The sequence below is a fragment of the Argopecten irradians genome, chromosome 14 (genome assembly GCF_041381155.1).
Source record: "Argopecten irradians isolate NY chromosome 14, Ai_NY, whole genome shotgun sequence".
Classification (NCBI taxonomy): Eukaryota; Metazoa; Mollusca; class Bivalvia; order Pectinida; family Pectinidae; genus Argopecten; species Argopecten irradians.
The window spans coordinates 3,737,923-3,758,483 of NC_091147.1; the positions used below are offsets into that span (position 1 = coordinate 3,737,923).

General features: G+C 38.7%; 1 pseudogene; it reads left to right on the top strand.

The window, feature by feature from the left end:
- LOC138308111 (uncharacterized) lies at nucleotides 1-7,429 on the top strand (annotated as a pseudogene).
- Nucleotides 7,430-20,561: the final 13,132 nt, after the last annotated feature.

Below are 20,561 nucleotides of genomic sequence, written 5' to 3' on the forward strand. Positions count from 1 at the left end.
ATGGGAGGCCGTCCTTACATGACCATAGCTGTTAATAGGACGTTAATAAATCAAACAAACAAACAAACTGATGATGTTGTCATTCTCACAACAGAGGAATTTTCAAGGTACACTTTAAAAATCAGATCCATCAGTGAAGAATACTTGTGATGCTAGGTCTCCATGAAAGCTGGGTCCACGTCCCGAGACTGGGTGCACTGCTCTCATGCGGATGCACACCACTTTTGGGGGTGTGATGTGCGTCTGCTTGATATCAGTGTAGCTGAAGGCTTTCACAGTAGCTCCAATTTGAGCCAACCTGTTTGCCGTGGGTTGCATCTCGTATCCGGGGGAAGAAGGTCCTGGTGGTTGAATAGGTTTTGCTCTTTTTTCTTCCTTTTTTTACTGCTACACACTACTTTGGCTTCAGACTCCGGTTAGACGAGAGGTAATATGGGCCCTGTATTATCAATCGGCTGGTCATGCCGAGCCCTTGGTTCGTAGATCTCCAAGAAGGCGGTGGCTTAGCCTAAGTCAATAGTGAGTTTAATTTGGATTGTCTTGATTCTGATCGATCTTGCAGGTATACAATCTTGCGAGCGTGCTGTCGCAAGCTTGATTTGAATTATGTTTGTTCGAAATATTCTTCCGAGTATACTATCTGTGTAACCCTGACACTTTGACATTGCATATTCATGTCATCATGAGTGTCCCCCTGTTGGGCTCCGAGGTGGGTGGGGGCACAGCTAGCGAATTGTAATTAACTCTAAGAGATGGCTTCCAAAAACAAACAAAATGAACTACAACCAAAATCTCCCCAAAAGGAATCAACCACAAATCAACAAACAAAAAGCGGTACAACAAACACATTCCCACAGTTTCTGGTCATGTCCTCTACACAGAGTGGCAAGACCACTGCAGGTTTATCACCCTTAATATTGCGAAAGGGCATCAAAGGCATTGCTGGAGATGTCAAATCTGTCAAGCCTTTGGGATCGGGTGATCTCCTAATAGAGGTTTTCCGCAAGCAACAAGCGGAGAACCTCCTTGGAACCAACAGTTTTGCCGGCCTCAGTGTGTGTGTAAAACCACACTCATCATTGAATTGCAGCAAGGGGGTAATCAGGTGCCCAGCCTTGCGCAATGACAATGAGGCTGACATACTGTCATACTTCCAAGAGGAGAACATTCCGGTCTCTCATGTTAAACGCATCATGACGAGAAAAAGTGGGAGCTTGGTCCCAACACACACTTTTATCTTAACATTCGCTACACTATAATTACCACAGAGCGTAACTGTTGGATACCAACGTTACAATGTCACTGTCTACATCCCTAATCCATTGAGGTGCCGTAACTGCCAGAGGTACGGCCATCATGAGAGCAATTGTAGACGGAAAATGGTATGTCAGTACTGTGGCCGTGAAGGTCACGACGAAAAAGACGAATGTGACATTGTCAACCGTCACTGCCGTCATCTGCGTCAATTGCGGGGGTGACCATGCTGCGTCTGCTCGCACCTGTCCTGCCTGGACTCGGGAGAGGGAGATATTACGGGTCAAATATACCCAAGGTGTCTCTTTCCCCGAGGCTCGGAGGATAGTCGAGCGTTCAGACCTGAATGTGGCAACCTATGCTCAGATAACCCGCGCAAAGACGCCTGTTGACAGTGTCACCGTCAAACATGCGTCGGTCCAGGCCTTGGTTGACAAGCCTAACTGGGACAATGATGTCCCAGATATGGCTGATGCTAAGGCCTGTAAAGTAATCATTGGGGACCCGAACAGGTTCAAGTCGGGTCCATCTAAGCCACAACACAAACCACAACAAAATCCACCTGCTGGGCCACCTGGAGCTAAAACGCCAATCCCACCGGCGTCTCCAGGACTTACACAACACCAAATTCAAACACCGAACATCAGAAAAAAAGTTACCGCCGCTCGTCATAGACGTGCTACATCTTCACCGTCTATTGACGTTAAAAAACTCCCCGATAAAGCAAAGCGTCCAGCAAATACACCACCGCAGGAGCAACGCCAGACCAAAACCACCAAGGTAAAGCTGGCGAGGCTCCCTGCACTAAACAACAAACCCAGTAAGGGATCAGATGACCCTATCCTTGGACGGAACATCTATGATGTTCTATCGGACGACAGCGAGTTTGGTGACAACACATTTATCGCCACCAAACAACCTGCTTCAAGTAGTCCTGTCGGTCCGACAAACTATCCTTTGTTTGTTTGTTTGTTTGATGAATTAACGTCCTGTTAACAGCTATGGTCATGTAAGGACGGCCTCCCATGTATGCGGTGTGTTGCGTGTATGTTGTGCGAGGTGCGTGTTTCGGGAGACTGCGGTATATTCATGTTGTGTCTTCTTGTATAGTGGAACTTTTGCCCTTTTTAAAGTGCTATATCACTGGAGCATGCCGCCGAAGACACCAAGCCAACACACCCAACCCGGTCACATTATACTGACAACGGGCGAACCAGTCGTCCCACTCCCTTTTTGCTGAGCGCTAAGCAGGAGCAGAAACTACCACTTTAACTATCCTCAAGGATCAATATAGAGACAAACACTATCATACAATGGAACATACGCGGATTTAAAGCGAACATAGAAGAATTAAAACATCTTATACAAACAAAAAACCCATCCATATTCTGCCTTCAAGAAATGATGCTGAAAGACACCATCAATCTCCGACAATTTACACTATACACCAAAACTCCAACAACAGGTGGCCGCCCATCAGGTGGTGTGGCGGTGGCGGTGCATAAAAACGTTCCTCACAGACACATTCAGCTAGATACCACCTTGCAAGCTGTTGCTATAAGCGCAACACTTCACCGAAAAATAACAGTCTGTTCTATATATTTACATCCAAATACTCCATTTAGTTGTGATGAACTGAGTAACATCGTATCACAACTACCAGTGCCATATATTATCATGGGTGACTTTAACGGTCATAATAGCCTCTGGGGCTCCCCAGGCACTGACGATAGAGGTAGACGTACCGAAGATTTTATTAATAAAAACAGCTTATGTCTTTATAACACCAATGCCCCAACATATTTGCACCCTGCCTCTGGCTCGCTTACCCACATTGATCTATCGTTGTGCCATCCATCAATTCTTCTGGATTATGATTGGAGGGTCAACGATGATCTTTGTGGAAGCGATCACTTTCCAATTATATTAAAAAACATAGGGTCACCAAAACTTGAGGAGCCGATTCCTCGTTGGAATTTACATAAGGCGGACTGGGTTCAATTTAAAAAATTTGTGCGCAGAGGAGCTCATTGAGGATAAATTTTTGAACCTCGATGACCCCATTAAAATTTTCACAGAAGCGCTCACTTCTATCGCTACAAAAACCATACCAAAATCCGTGCCAAAACCAACAAAGTTTCGTCTCTCAAATGATTCATTTATCAATATATCTGGTAGAAATTCCGCTCTGAGGCGGTACTTGGCTTCGCCAACCGTCTCAAACTATAACAATTTTAAAATTTGGAGAGCAAAAGCTCGAAGGTCTATCAAATCCGACAAGAAAAGTACTTGGAAAGAGTACGTCTCAAAAATTAATTCCAATACATCTTCGAAGAAAGTTTGGGAAATGATTGGTAAAATCAGTGGGAAAAGAAAAGCAACACCATCCTCCCACCTCATTAACAACAATAAAATATTTTCTTCAAAATCCGAAATAGCTGACACCTTTGCCAAAAATTTTGCTAAAAATTCATCCATCAAAAATCATTCCAAAAAATTTCAAAAATTTAAAAAGGAAAAGGAAAAGAGACGTCTTGATTTTAAATCCTCCAATAGTGAAAGTTACAATAGGCCTTTCGAGATACCAGAATTGCTCGAGTCCCTTGAGAAATCAAAGGACTTGGCAACTGGACCAGACGAAATTCCATATATGTTTTTAAAACAATTACCAGAATCTTCACTAAAATGTCTTTTAACTATATTTAATCAAGTTTACTCTTCTGGCAAAATTCCCGAGTCTTGGAAGGAATCTACTATTATACCCCTTCCGAAGCCCGGGAAAGATGCTACTGATGCCAATAACTATCGTCCTATTTCATTGACGAGTTGTATTTGTAAAACTCTAGAACGTATGATAAATACCAGATTAGTTTGGTTCCTGGAATCAAACAATATTTTAAGTCCTTTGCAAAGCGGCTTTAGAAACCGCAGGGGAACGGTAGACCACTTAGTTAGACTAGAAACATTTATACGAGAAGCATTTGCCAAGAAAGAACATCTTGTCGCCGTATTCTTTGACCTTGAAAAGGCATACGACACAACTTGGCAATATGGAATCATGAACGATCTCCATGATATCGGTATACGTGGTAATTTGCCAAAGTTTATTTCAAATTTTTATATCTGACAGGCATTTCAAAGTTCGAACGGGTTCAACTTATTCAGAAACAGAAACACAGGAGATGGGCGTCCCTCAGGGTGGTATCTTGTCCGTCACACTTTTTGGACTAAAAATTAACAGCATAACCAAATGTCTTGGCCAATCTACGGAAGGGTCTCTATTTGTGGATGATTTCTTGATCTGTTACAGATCAAAAAACATGCACACTATAGAACGGCAACTACAACAATGTTTAGGCAAATTACAAAATTGGGCTGACGAAAATGGCTTTAGATTTTCAAGATCAAAAACTGTCTGTATGCACTTCTGTCAAAAACGAAAACCACACAATGATCCTGACCTCACACTCAATGGAATTAAAATTCCAGTAGTTGAACAAACTAAATTTCTTGGACTAATATTTGATTCGAAACTGTCCTTTGTTCCACATATCAAACATCTGAAGGATAAGTGCTCGAAGGCGCTGAACATTCTATGAGTTCTTTCCCAATTCTGATTGGGGTGCAGACCGTGAAATGCTTCTACGTATCTATCGGGCACTTATAAGATCAAAACTTGACTACGGCTCTGTTGTCTATGGATCGGCTCGCAGCTCCTATCTACAGATGCTTGACCCTATACAGAATCAGGGACTGCGTCTCGCACTTGGAGCTTTTCGAACAACACCTGTGAAGAGTCTCCATGTGGAAGCTAATGAGCCATCTCTAGACGATCGACGAAAGAAATTATCCTTACAGTATGCTGCTCAACTGAAATCCAACCCCAAAAATCCTGCATTTAACCTTTTATTCAATCCACAACATCAAGAAATATTTACACAAAATCAAAAGCTCATACCAACATTTGGCATCAGAATTTCAAAATTGTTGCTGGAACTTAATATAACTTTCGACACCATTGACGAGTACACCGTATCGGATGTACCACCATGGCTCATTCAAACACCTGATATCAATTTATCTCTACATGAGAGGGCAAAATCCAGGTGCATTACCCGAAGAACACAAATCCTCCTTTCGGGAGTGCATTAGGGCTTTCCCTGACCATGTTCAGATCTACACTGACGGATCAAAAGATGGTGATAATGTTGCGGCAGCATGCTGTACATCTAATCACTGCTCCTCTATCCGACTCCCGGATATTGCCTCCATTTTCTCTGTGGAAGCATGTGCTATCGGTCTGGCGCTTGACCATATCGAAGAACACCGCATTGAAAAGGCAATCATCTGTTCAGACTCTCTTTCGGTTATTCAGGCTTTGAAATCAAGAAGCCCTAGAAATATTCTAATCCAAAATCTTTTAATCCGAACATTTCGATTATCTTCTAAAACTCAAATTACTTATCTCTGGATTTCCAGTCATGTGGGTATAAAGGGGAATGAACAGGCTGATAAAGCAGCTAAGACTGCTCTTCGCCTAGCACAAACAGATTTGAAACTACCATATACCGACATCAAACCTTCAATTCAGTCAGCCATCAAACACCATTGGCAACAAAGATGGTCTACCGAAACAAACAATAAACTGTTTAAAATTCAACCTACACTTAATCCTAAACTGTCCAGTCGGAGAGACCGCAGAGAGGAAGTTGTTCTCTCTCGGCTCCGAACTGGACACACATATTTTACACATTCCTATCTATTGAGAGGGGAGGATCCTCCTACATGCCATGCATGTGATTCTCCTCTCACAGTGGAGCATATTTTATTGCATTGTATTGATTTTAAACACATACGAGATAAAAACTACGATGTCTCCGACATGTACACTTTGTTTCATGCCGTGAGACATAATCGTATTTTTAATTATCTCAAAGAGATCGGTATTTTAAGCAAAATATGAACGTTTTCTCATCATACATCGTATCAACTCAACATTTCATCGTTTCATCAACATTGTGCATGAGTTTTCTCAAGTGTTTTAGCCAAATTTATTTTATCCCATACAAACCTTTTTTTATCAAATTAACGTTTACAATCTGTGTTTTAGTCCTTACTTGCTTTTTCTTACCCTGAACTTTTATCCTGATATTAATGCATGACTTGTAGTTTGGCCCTAAATGACCTTAGTTGTCGATGGGCCGTAAAACTCAAACAAACAAACAAACTTGTGATGCTGGTGTCCAGTGTAAATTACCGAATATTGCCATAGAAGACATCAAGGACAATGAAGAAGAGGTTATGTTTTACATTGGATTTCCATTTTTCTTAACATTTATGTTGGCGTTTGACGCTATAAAGAGCTTGACAGAAAACATTTCATATTGGAGAGGACAGAATTCTTCGGAAGAAAAGCAGTACCAAAGAAAAAACTCTAAAAAAAACCTAGTCCAGAGAGGAAACTCCGATTGATCAACGAGTTCTTGCTGGTTTTTATACGGTTACGCCTTGGTTTGTTAGTTTGTTAGAGGGGGATCTGGCGAGAAGATTTAACATTAGTGTCACAACCTGTTGTAACATTAAGAGAACTTTGATACATTTTTTGGATCAGGAACTAGTTCCAGTTTTGCTTTTCTGGCCTAGTAAGGATGCTGTTGTTGATAACATGCCTGCACAGTTCAAAAGACGATATCCTAAAACAAGAGTAATTTTAGACTGTACTGAAATACGCACTGAAACACCTAAGTCAACAAAAGCTAAATCTTTGTTGTACTCTCTAACTACAAATCTCACATGACATGGAAAGTCTTAGTTGGTATAACCCCTGCTGGAGTTGCAAGTTTTGTGTCGCCATGTTATGCTGGCAGTGTGTCGGACAAGAAAATAACAGAACTCTCAAAAATTGTAGATTTGTGTGAAGAAGATGATGCCATTATGGTGGACAAGGGGTTCCTGATCTCGGACTTAAAAAGAAAAGGAAATTTTCCAGACGGGAAGTTTTAGAAAGCAGACTATTGCAAACTTACGAATTCATGTCGAAAGGCAGCTGAGCAGAATAAAACTGTTTAGCATTTTAAATGGAGTTATGCCGCTTAGTTCAGCAGACACTGCTTCAAGTGTATTTAGGATTTGTACTGCTGTTACAATATTCTACCCTCCACTTGTTCAAGGTTAAGATTTCAGTAAAATTGCTGATAATCAATAATATTCAGACATGCCAGTTAACATTGACTGAGTACGAAACAAAAACTAGAACTCATATTTACTTCAAGTGTAATTCTGACATTTAATTTCATTAAATTTCATTGTCAAAACTCAACAGCTTTGTCTAAAAGACAACCATATTGTATATGGTTTAAATAATTTTAAATCCATCATATATATGTATGAAATTAAATTATTAATCTAACAGATTACTAGCTAGTGAACACATGTACATACATGTATATATAATGAATATATATATATGATTCTTTGATGATATATTTCAAGTGTTATCCGAGTTTCCTCTAACACTCGCACCGGTACCGGGCAATGAACGTGTGGTGAATGATATACATAGACACTTATGTCTTGGGTGGGGGTTATAGAATATACATATCTTTAGATTTTGGATTATAAGTCTTGTTTTTGGTGTATTGATCATGACAAATATTTCAAGGATAAAAATAAAAGATTAGAATTTTGATAATCCATAAACAAGGGGCCAATATTAATATACATAATTACATTTCCTCTACAACTGACATTAACTTATGTCTTGATATATGGGGCTTTGAATTACGTTATATGTTGTTATAGATAGATATGGACAATCATTTTGGGTGTAAAACACAAGATTTGGAGAATTTCATGAGGTCTTATATGAATGAACAAAAATTTACTTGCATGATTAAGCTCTTTAAGGCCAATGTGCTTGAATTAGAACGCCTTCAGTCAGACTTCAGTCAAAATAGCTATATATTATACATGTTGTACATGACTTAGTGACAACATGTTTTTATCAATTTCATCAGCTTTTGCAGTTATAATTTTAATTAACATATCTGAAATAAATATATAATAGAAGTATCATCGATTTCAGACATTTTCAATGCAATAATATCCACACATTGTTTTTTTTCATGATCCTCCAAGTTTAATTCATGTTACTATTTATTCACGCTGATAACCGCAAGGAATAGATCTGTAATAATTACCTGGTATGTGAATAATTTCAGTTTCTGTCACATTATCTTATAGCAACATAGTTTTACATCACCTGTTCCACCATCCTCGCAAACATCCACAGTATTATTGAATACTTTGAATATTGTACACGTTTACAACAAGCCATCACAGTATGGCTTTTGATGATTGCTCAAGATAATGAGGTTTACTGAACATGTACCAGAATGCTTATAACATATTGCGAAAGATACGCCGACTATACATTTCAGGCACAAAAAACGTGCGGAAGAAGCTCTATAGCTTTGGCAGAATTTGTAAATTCCAAAAATCATTGTCAAAGTGTATCCGTTCCACAGAAATACCCTTAGGAGTCCAAACCACAAAGCCACACCACATACAATCTGTGACAGCCATTTGACCCGGAACCTGGTAATAATAGGGATGGCTTCTCTTCAACTGAATGGTTCCTTTGGCCTCGTCAACATGACAGCAACAAGAGGCCCAAGGGCCTTAACGGTCATCTGACTATCTTGGCAATAGCTGTATAGGAAAATAATTAGATATGGTGTCATGGTAGCCATCTTTAATCTGGGATCAACCAGATATATAACAACACTTTGACAAGATCATATCAGCCGTATTTCATGTTTCAAGTTTCAGTTAAATTGCACTGGTAGAACTTGAGAAGAAGTTCAAAATGTGTTTTCAAGATGGCATCTGTGGCATCCATCTCAGATCATCTGTGGCAGCCATCTTGGATTTTGGATCGACATAAAATATAACAACACTTGGTCGGGACCATGTCAGGATCATTTCGTGCAGGTTTCAGCTTAATCACACTGGCAGAACTTGAGAAGTTCAAAATTCAAGATTTTAGCTTATTTGACTCCTGTGACCTTAAAAGTAGGTCAAGGTCATTTATTGCCACAACTTTGGTAGCCCTTCATCCCAGCATGCTACAGGCCAAATATGAGTACCCTGGACCTTTTGGTTAGTTAGAAGAAGTTGTTCAAAGATTGTAGCCTATTTGACTTTGACCTTGGTCTGGTGACCTTGACAGTAAGGTCATTAATTTTCACAACTTTTCTAGCCCTTCATCCCAACATGCTACAGGCCAAATATGAGTACCCTGGATCTTTTGGTTAGTTAGAAGAAGTCGTTCAAAGATTTTAGCCTATTTGACCCCTGAGACCTTGAAAGTAGGTCAAGGTAATTTATTTTCTTTGATAGCCCTTTATCCCAGTATAGTACAGGCCAAATATGAGTACTTTGGGCCTTGTGTTATTGAGAAGAAGTTGTTTGAATGAAAAGTTGGCGCATGGTGGACGGAGGACGACGATGGACGGTGCATGATGACTATAGGTCATCCTGACCCAAGGATGACCCTTTGGGTCAGATGACCCAAGGATGACCCTTTGGGTCAGATGACATAAAAATCATTATGTGTTGCTGCAACTTGCGGAGTAACATATCTGTACCTAAATGGACATTTGAATTCAACCAGTCCTTGGCCTGTGCATGTTTCATATGTTACAAATCCATCTGGACTGGTACCAATGTATGGGTACTCTTCCATAACACAAAGTCCACTTTCATCAGAAGTGATTTCACGGTGTCCATTTGAGGATTGGAACTTCAGATTGGTCTTTGTCTCGTGAGTACTAGCCCTGCAGGTAGGGCGTTAGAATTGTACCTGCTGCCCCTATTGCATGATCGTAAAAGGCGACTAAATTTAGGATCTTATCTTTTCTTCCTAACTGACTTTATCTTTCCTAATGCCTTCCTTGGCACCGCCTCACTTTTGGCCTTGTGTTGAGCGTTCGCACCTGTGAGGAAGGCTCTGGGTTCTGTCCCCTGGCCGAGACACACCAAAGTCTATAAAAGTGGTAGTTTCTGCTCCTGCTTAGCGCTCAGCAAACGGGGAGTGGGACGACTGGTTCGCCCGTTGACAGTATAATGTGACCGGATGGGGTGTGTTGCTTGGTGTCTTCGGCGGCATGCTTCAGTGATATAGCAATATAAAAAGGGCAATAGTTCCACTATACAAGAAGACATAACATGAATTTACCGCAGTCTCCCAAAACGCGCACCTCGCACAACATACACGCAACACACCGCATACATGGGAGGCCGTCCTTACATGACCATAGCTGTTAATAGGACGTTAATTATTAAAACAAACTCGTGAGTACACCCGCATTCTTGAGCATCAGAGAAATTCTCTCCATAGTACTTACAACATGACTTGATAAGGCACACGGGTCTCTTTTCATTCAGAGTTTCCCCTTGCAATGGTTCCAAACATAGATGCTGTTAATCTCCCAGAGCGAGTTTTTTTTTCAAATAGGATTTGAGGATTGCTTTTTTTTTACAGGAAAATATTTATTTCAGAAAAACAAATTGTACAACATATATATAAATGGTATATAAATACAAATATGTATAATAATATTTTCATCAATTTGTCACCAGCAATTCCCTTCAAAGATAATTGCTTATTAAACATATTGTAATAAAGTTGAAGTAATTGAATATATAAATTAAAAGTTTGTCTCATTGCAATATCATGACATTAGAAAATGTGATTTTGGATATTAAATCAAAGATTTTGAAGGGACATAACTCAGACAAAATACAAATGAACTATGCAATGGATAAATTACTATTTTTGCAACATATAAATAATACTTTTGTTTGTTTGTTTGTTTGATTTATTAACGTCCTATTAACAGCTATGGTCATGTAAGGACGGCCTCCCATGTATGCGGTGTGCTGCGTGTATGTTGTGCGAGGTGAGTGTACTGGGAGACTGCGGTATGTTCGTGTTGTGTCTTCTTGTATAGTGGAACTGTTGCCCTTTTTATAGTGCTATATCACTGAAGCATGCCGCCAAAGACACCAAGCAACACACCCCACCCGGTCACATTATACTGACAACGGGCGAACCAGTCGTCCCACTCCCTGTATGCTGAACGCTAAGCAGGAGCAGAAACTACCACTTTTATAGACTTTGGTGTGTCCCGGCCAGGGGACAGAACCCAGAGCCTTCCTCACAGGGGCGAACGCTCAACCCAAGGCCAAAAGTGAGGCGGTGCCAAGGGAGGCATTAGGAAAGATAAAGTCAGTTAGGAAGAAGAGAAAAGATAAGATCCTTAATTTAGTCGCCTTTTACGATCATGCAATAGGGGCAGCAGGTACAATTCTGACGCCCTACCTGCAAGGCATAACATATTTTGACTTTTATAGTAGTATTATAATGAATTTGTCGAAGACCATAATAAAGCAAATCGAGATGGAAAAAAAAATATTGAGTCGATGAATAGTGTAAACCGGAAGAAGATAACTCTCATAACCGGAAATCATAACGAAAACAAGATACACGTGTTTTTTTCGTTGGAAAAGTACCTGTGCGAAGTATTTGTATGTATGTGGAGAAAACAATGGTTTGAACAGATAACTATTTCAGGTGAGTATTATATATGTCAGTATAAATAGTGTATTTTACTTTATATTGCACACACACAAAAATTATTTCCAATATATTATGACACGTGTCGTTCTGTTAATCTTTTTTCAGATGAAGTGTACTGTAAAGGACAGCTACATGGAAAGTTATCAAGGACAGTGAAAATTATGGTGAAGGATTAGGAAGATTTGAGTGTGAATCTTGATGTCATTTTACTGAAAACCAACTGGATTTACTATGAAAGTTTCACAGAATATCGGAGTCAAGATTTATTCCGAGGATTTCACAAGCTCATTTTATGAACGTTGGGAGAGGTGATTTGTTGTACTTTTTAGTTCTAATGACTAAGTGTAATTCTCGTCTGAGTGAACTTCTAGGTTTTTTGCTTTTTGTTTACAATTGCTTGTGTAGTAGGCCTTGTAAATGACGTAGCCTATATAAGTAAGTAGAAAATTAACTCCTTCATATTTTTCATAATCAATTTTATAACCTAATACTATATTTTCCAATGTCACCATTTTTTTCCAATAACCTAGTTTACTGAACATATCGCTAACATGTGCAATACATTATTTAATATATTTACATTCTACAAAAAAGTGTTTGTAATTTTCTTCAACTCCGCATGTATTACATAGTGGACTATCTTTTATTTTCCATCTCTAAAGTAGGTAATTATTTGCCAGAACTTTGTTAATCAGTTTCCATTTAAATATTTTCATTCTATTGTCTTCAAAATGTTTAAAGGTGAACGAACTTAAGGGATTTTCTTAATTTGAGTTTTATCTCGGATTTTTTAAAATGTGCAATCGGTCTAACTGATATTTTCCCAATCAGGTTGTTGTATATGAAGTGTTTGTAGTTACCAACTGGATGAGCGAGATCAGTCAAATAAAGAAATCAATACCCACAAATTGGATAAAGAAAATAAAAGACAACAGTATTAGGAAGATTTGAGTGTGAATCTTGATGTCATTTTACTGAAAACCAACTGGATTTATTATGAAAGTTTCACAGAATATCGGACCCTGCAGGTAGGGCGTTAGAATTGTACCTGCTGCCCCTATTGCATGATCGTAAAAGGCGACTAAATTTAGGATCTTATCTTTTCCCTTCTTCCTAACTGACTTTATCTTTCCTAATGCCTCCCTTGGCACCGCCTCACTTTTGGCCTTGGGTTGAGCGTTCGCCCCTGTGAGGAAGGCTCTAGGTTCTGTCCCCTGGCCGAGACACACCAAAGTCAATAAAAGTGGTAGTTTCTACTCTTGCTTGGCGCTCAGCATACAGGGAGTGGGACGACTTGTTCGCCCGTTGTCAGTATAATGTGACCGGGTGGGGTGTGTTGCTTGGTGTCTTCGGCGGCATGCTTCAGTGATATAGCACTATAAAAAGGGCAACAGTTCCACTATACAAGAAGACACAACATGAATATACAGCAGTCTCCAAAAACACGCACCTCGCACAACATACACGCAACACACCCGCATACATGGGAGGCCGTCCTTACATGACCATAGCTGTTAATAGGACGTTAATTAATCAAACAAACAAATCACAGAATATCGGAGTCAAGATTTATTCCGAGGATTTCACAAGCTCATTTTATGAACGTTGGGAGAGGTGATTTGTTGTACTTTTTAGTTCTAATGACTAAGTGTAATTCTCGTCTGAGTGAACGTTCTAGGTTTATTGCTTTTTGTTTACAATTGTTTGTGTAGTAGGCCTTTTAAATGACGTAGCCTATATAAGTAAGTAGAAAATTAACTCCTTCATATTTTTCATAATCAATTTTATAACCTAATACTATATTTTCCAATGTCACCATTTTTTTCCAATAACCTAGTTTACTGAACATATCGCTAACATGTGCAATAAATTATTTAATATATTTACCAGAACTCTGTTAATCAGTTTCCATTTAAATATTTTCATTCTATTGTCTTCAAAATGTTTAAAGGTGAACGAACTTAAGGGATTTTCTTAATTTGTGTTTTATCTCGGATTTTTTAAAATGTATAAATATGCAATCGGTCTAACTGATATTTTCCCAATCAGGTTGTTGTATATGAATTGTTTGTAGTTACCAACTGGATGAGCGAGATCAGTCAAATAAAGAAATCAATACCCACAAATTGGATAAAGAAAATAAAAGACAACAGTATTAGATTAGAAAACATTCATATAAAAAAGACAAGAAAATTACACTCTCTTTACCAAAACATTCTAACTTGGACATCATCATGAATGCCTGTTCCTTATCTTTGTTAGCATATCTTTGATAAATTTTACATTACACCATCTTTAAAATGATATTTATCCTGCTCGACAACTAAGGTCATTTAGGGCCAAACTACAAGGCAAGCATTAGTATTAGGATATAAACTGTATCTAAAAGATCAGGATAAGAAAAAGGCAAGTAACACTAAAACAAAATTGTAAATGTTGATGTAATAAAAAGAGTTACATAGGGTAAAATAGTTTTGGCTAAAACACATGAGAAAACTCATGCACAATGTTGACGAAACTATGAATGTTTTGTTGATATGAATATAAGATGAGATGAGAAAGGCGAAGAACAGCCTTAGCTGCTTTATCGGCCTTTTCATTCCCCTTTATACCCACATGGCTGGGAATCCAGAGATAAGTAATTTGAGTTTCAGAAGACAATCGAAATGTTCGGATCAAAAGTTCCTTATCAGACTATAGAAAAGTGGCGGTATTGACATTGATTAGAACAGGCGTTGTCACAAGGTTCAACCAATGAAGTAAGTTTCACTAATTTTCCTAACAATTTGTAATTTGCAAACTAGCTAAATTATTTTGTATTGTGTTGTACTTTGAAATGTGTTTATCTTTGATAAAGATTTTTTTGTATTTAAGTAATGGTTGTCATATTTTTGACATACATTGGCGCATTCAGTGGTGTGCGTTAGCGCACCATGTTGAATATGCAGGCTCCCCAATTAATGTTACACACCAATGCATGTCAAATATATGATAACCAATAATTATATTTACATATTCATATTGATAAGAATAATGATACATTAAAAAATTCAATGTGTTGTATCATCAGGGTTATTCCAAAAGAGAACAGTCAAAATGGAGTAAAAAGTTATTAAGCAATCTCCATAATTGTGATGTCGTAAACAAACCAATATCGCAACTGCCCCAAAGTTGATACACAGAAATGGCATACAATAGGCTCAGTTAAAACATAGATGTGAATATTCCTTATTAATAAGATCTCCACTGGAGTCGTAAATTCATACTTTAAAAAATAGAAGCAAAATCTATGTTAATTATACATTTCTGCTTTTGAATTGTAGGATTTTTTCCTATGAAAAAAGGAAAACTTGATGAAAATGAACTATAACAAGAACTGCGGGCATTTAAGAAGAACCTTTTGAATAGACAGATGTGTTTTGAATAGACAGATGTGGTCATTATTCGTGGGAAGGTAAATAATTCATTTTCATGCTTTAAAGTAAATGATCAGTGATTTATTTATACCTTGCAGGGGTGTAAAAATTTTATTTCAAAGCACTAGCCCAGGGCTAGTAGACACCAAAATTTCACTAGCCCGGCCTAAATATCTACTAGCCCAGCAAAAAAAAAAAAAAATGGAAAATTTATAATACCAGTAATTTTTTATACTGTATAAATTCAAATATTTTTTAATTCAGTGAGTTTTTTTTATTATTTGCATCTACTTTTTTTTATTTAAATTCAAATAAACATTAAGAAAATCTTTAATCTGTGATATTTCTAGAACACAATTTTTAGATTTTTTTTTAATCCTGAAACCGGATTCTGGATTCCCGACCTTTGACCCGGATATTAGAATAACCATAACAAATATGGCTGCCTGCTGCAGGCATGGCTTTGCTGCCGACTTTTTGAGGAATAGATTCCAGTTCTTTAACATCGTTTTTGTAACTATTAAAATTTACTGATCTGATAGCTGAGATGACTTATTTGATGGTTTGTATATTGTTTTTCTAGAACTTTTGTTGCAAATTACGTAACTTTCACATGAAATGCTATGCATCACTATTCACTGTGGTGATCGGGAGGCCTACTGTACCTGTCTACAGTCGTCAATAAATTAGACAACATGACTCCAGATTAAGATTTAAAGTTAGATACGAATATTACATAGAATTGCAATGTTTTAAAGTGTTATTATGACTTAATATTGATGTTTTTCGTTTTGAAATATCTTTGAAAAAAGTCACTAGCCCCGGACTAGTATGGCTAAAATTTCCACTAGCCCAAGTTGAAAATTTGGTAGCCCCGGGCGTCGGGCTAGTGGATTTTTACACCCCTGCCTTGTGGGGAAGTAACTGATGGACACGTTAAGGTGCGTTTTGTCGCTGACCTTGTGAGGAACCCCTTTATATATAAATAACTGATGGACACATTGAGGTATGTTTTGTTACTAACCGTGTGAAGGAACCCCTTTATATATAAATATAACTGATGGACACATTGAGGTATGTTTTGTTACTAACCGTGTGAGGAACCCCTTTATATATAAATATAACTGATGGACACATTGAGGTTTTGTTCCTGACCTTGTGGGGAACTCCTTTATATATAAATATATTTGATGGCCACATCGAGGTGTGTTTTGTCCCTGGCCTTGTGAGGAACCCCTTTATATGTAAATATAACTGATGGACACATTGAGGTATGTTTTGTTCCTGACCTTGTGGGGAACTCCTTTATATATAAATATAATTGATGGCCACATCGAGGTGTGTTTTGTCCCTGGTCTTGTGAGGAACTCCTTTTTATGTAAATATAACTGATCGACACATTGAGGATGTTTTGTCCCTGACCTTGTGGGAACTCCTTTATATGTAAATATAACTGATGGCCACATCGAGGGGTGTTTTGTCCCTGACCTTGTGGGGAACTCCTATATATATAAATGTTTGTTTGTTTGATAATTTCAACTTCCTTTTAACAGATAACATATAGGGTCATATTAGGATGTGGTCTCCCCTGTATGCAGGGTGTAGGGTGTGTGAAGTGAGGTGCGTTTTTGGGAGACTGCGGTATGTTCGTGTTGTGTCTTGTATAGTGGAATTGTTGCTCTTTATATAGTGCTATATCACTGAAGCATGCCGCCGAAGTCACCAAGCAACACACCTCACCCGCTCACATTATACTGACAACGGGTGAACCAATCGTCCCACTCCCTGTTTGCTGAGCTTTATCAGAAACTAGATTTCGCAGGTATGATATACACTCCTGCATATTTTGAAAATACTGCTATTACTTCTGTGTAATAGAGGAAGTTATCATTTTTATTCTTTTTTTATTGATAATTTATATCTGCATGCAAAATCAATTAGTAATTGTGAATCTCATTCAGTATTCATTAACTAATTTTTCTTCTGTTTATAATTGACTAGTTTATTAATTTGTATCAAGGTACAAAAGGGTTGCATTTTTAGCTACAGACTGTAGGTCTGTGTTTTTTCCCTCCCAGTACTCCACTTCCTAATCCTCGCATGTTTTTAAATGACCCTGTACCTACCTGGAATATTTGGACTTTAGATTTAACCAATAGCGTAATTGCAATATATAAAAATGTAATTTGTCATATAAAGATTATGGTTTGAGGTAAATTCTCCAAGTTACATCAAAGATTTGACACATTTTTCATTTGCCTATTTCAACAGGATTTGGCACAGAGTTGTTCCCCTTTTGGAATTGATGACTCCACGAACAGATGTATGTCATAAATGTGAACAGTTTCGTGATTTCGTCAAAAACCTGTGCTTTCTGCTGCTATCGATGAATTTACAAAATCCACAACGGAACAAGGAAATGGTATATACAACTCTAATGACAATCTCACTAGGAAAAAAAGCGAGCTCTTATAGGTGAATGCATTTTAGGTACTACTGATTTAAATTACATCTCTGAAATTATTGATCAACTTCTCTCCTTTTGAAAAACAAGAGGCCCAGAGGGCCTGTATCGCTCACCTGGTTTGTAATGCCAAGTAATGTTCTGAATACAAGTTCATTGTTTCTTTTCTGAAGGAATTCTAATATTAACCTCTAAACCCCCTATTGGGCCCCACCCCTCCTGCCCCCTGAGGGTCAGAGCCAAAATTTATACAAGTTCTGTCCCCCTTCCCCAAAGGATGTTTGTGACCAAATTTGGTTACAATCCATGCAGAACTCTATGACTAGTAGCGATTTAAAGGATTTACCTCTATTTCCCCAGAACTTTGCGCCCCCACCCCTCCTGCCCCCGGGTGGCCAGAGCCAAAATTTATACAAGTTCTGTTCCCCTTTCCCCAAGGATGTTTGTGGCCAAATTTGGTTACAATCCATGTAGAACTCTATGACTAGTAGCGATTTAAAGGATTTACCTCTATTTCCCCTATTGGGCCCCCCCTCCTGCCCCAGGGTGGCCAGAGCCAAAATTTATCCAAGTTCTGTTCCCCTTCCTCCAAGGATGTTTGTGGCCGAATTTGGTTACAATCCATGCAGAACTCTAGGACAAGTAGCGATTTATAGGATTTACCTCTATTTCCCTTATTGGGCCCCGCCCCTCTGCCCCCAGGGGGTCAGAGGCAAAATTTATAGTTCTGTCCCCCTTCCCCCAAGGATGTTTGTGGCCAAATTTGGTTACAATCCATGCAGAATTCTAGGACAAGTAGTGACTTATAGGATTTACCTCTATTTCCCCTATTAGGCCCCGCCCCTCCTGCCCCCGGGGGACCAGAGCCAAAATTTATACAAGTTCTGTTCCCCTTCCCCCAAGGATGTTTGTGGCCAAATTTGGTTACATTCCATTCAGAACTCTATGACTAGTAGCGATTTAAAGGATTTACCTCTATTTCCCCTATTGGGCCCCGCCCCTCCTGCCCCCAGGGGGTCAGAGGCAAAATTTATACAAGTTCTGTTCCCCTTCCCCTCAAGGATGTTTGTGGCCAAATTTGGTTACAATCCATGCAGAAGTCTAGGACAAGTAGTGACTTATAGGATTTACCTCTATTTCCCTATTAGGCCCCGCCCCTCCTGCCCCCGGGGGACCAGAGCCAAAATTTATCCAAGTTCTGTTCCCCTTCCCCCAAGGATGTCTGTGGCCAAATTTGGTTACATTCCATTCAGAACTCTATGACTAGTAGCGATTTAAAGGATTTACCTCTATTTCCCCTATTGGGCCCCACCCCTCCTGCCCCCGGGGGACCAGAGGCAAAATTTAAACATGGGAGGCCGTCCTTACATGACCATAGCTGTTAATAGGACGTTAATTAATCAAACAAACAAACAAAGTTTTGGAAATCTGCGGTATACTCGTGTTGTGTCTTCTTGTATAGTGGAACTATTGTCCTTTTTAAAGTGCTATATCACTGAAGCATGCCGCCGAAGACACCAAGCAACACACCTCACCCGGTTACGTTATACTGACAACAGGCGAACCAGTCGTTCCATTCCCGGTATGCTAAGCGCTAACCAGGAGCAGAAACTACCACTTTTATAGAGTTTGGTGTGTCTCGGCCAGGGAACAGAACCCAGAGCCTTACAGGGGCGAATCTCCTGATAAAGAGTTCAAACCAAGTCTGCGCCCTCTGGCCCTAGAGTTTCCATTTTATTACCTCCCTACGACAGAGTACAAAAAACATGAAAACATTTGATTACACGAAGAACAGTTTGTTGTGTTCGGACCACTTGACCGACAGAGCTTGTCCATCACTAGTTAACAAATACCGTCAGGTTTTGGCAACACAAACTTTCTAGAATTTTCTATCGTGTGTTTACATATTTCTTCGATAAGTTATTCGCAGTGTAGATAAAACTGGGGTCGAATTGGTACAGCTTTTCACATGAAATAACGTTATTTTTCTGCGTACTATTCCTTAGTATGTTATTCAATCAATGGCGTAATATTTCTGGGTATAAACCTGATTATGAACAGATCAGCATTTGTTTGGTGGATCATAAAATTACATCAGGATATCCAGTACCCAATACCACAGGTTTACACGTTTACCTTGTGTGCATGGCCAAGTAGATTGCGTCACCTGAGTGGAGTTGTCATTTGTTACCTGACAGGAAGTGTTTCATTATCATAACCTGGGCAACAAATTTAGAGTTACTATATCATCATTGCCACACCTGGCTTAGATTACCGATACGTATTTGTATATTCTTTATGTTACATCACTTATGAAATATTTTGGTACTAATTAATTAACTTAATGGGATATATTATTTTGTAAAGTTAGCTCACTGAACAAATAAATTATGGCACATTCTTGTTAAAATATATCAGATTGATCAGGTTGATATTGAACATGTTATATACATGTCTTCAAAAATTAACTTACAATATCGGTGTTATCGCCTATAATTGAATAAAGTTCATTCTACAATTCCTGATATTCTGAGCATTTTTCATGGGCTATAAACTAACCGTTGGATGCAAAATTTCTTTTAAATTATAAAAACTGATGTATCTCCATTTTATTACAATTCTAATTCTTTACTGTTTGTCAGCGTATTGACATCTTTAAAACCGTTCACTCAGGATCAATTACTAATATATGTTGTAGATTTCACCACTGAAAGACAGAGAAATGGAATTCTTGCTGTGAGAAGTTTATCAATCAAAGATGCACCAGGAGTGGCAAACGTCTGTC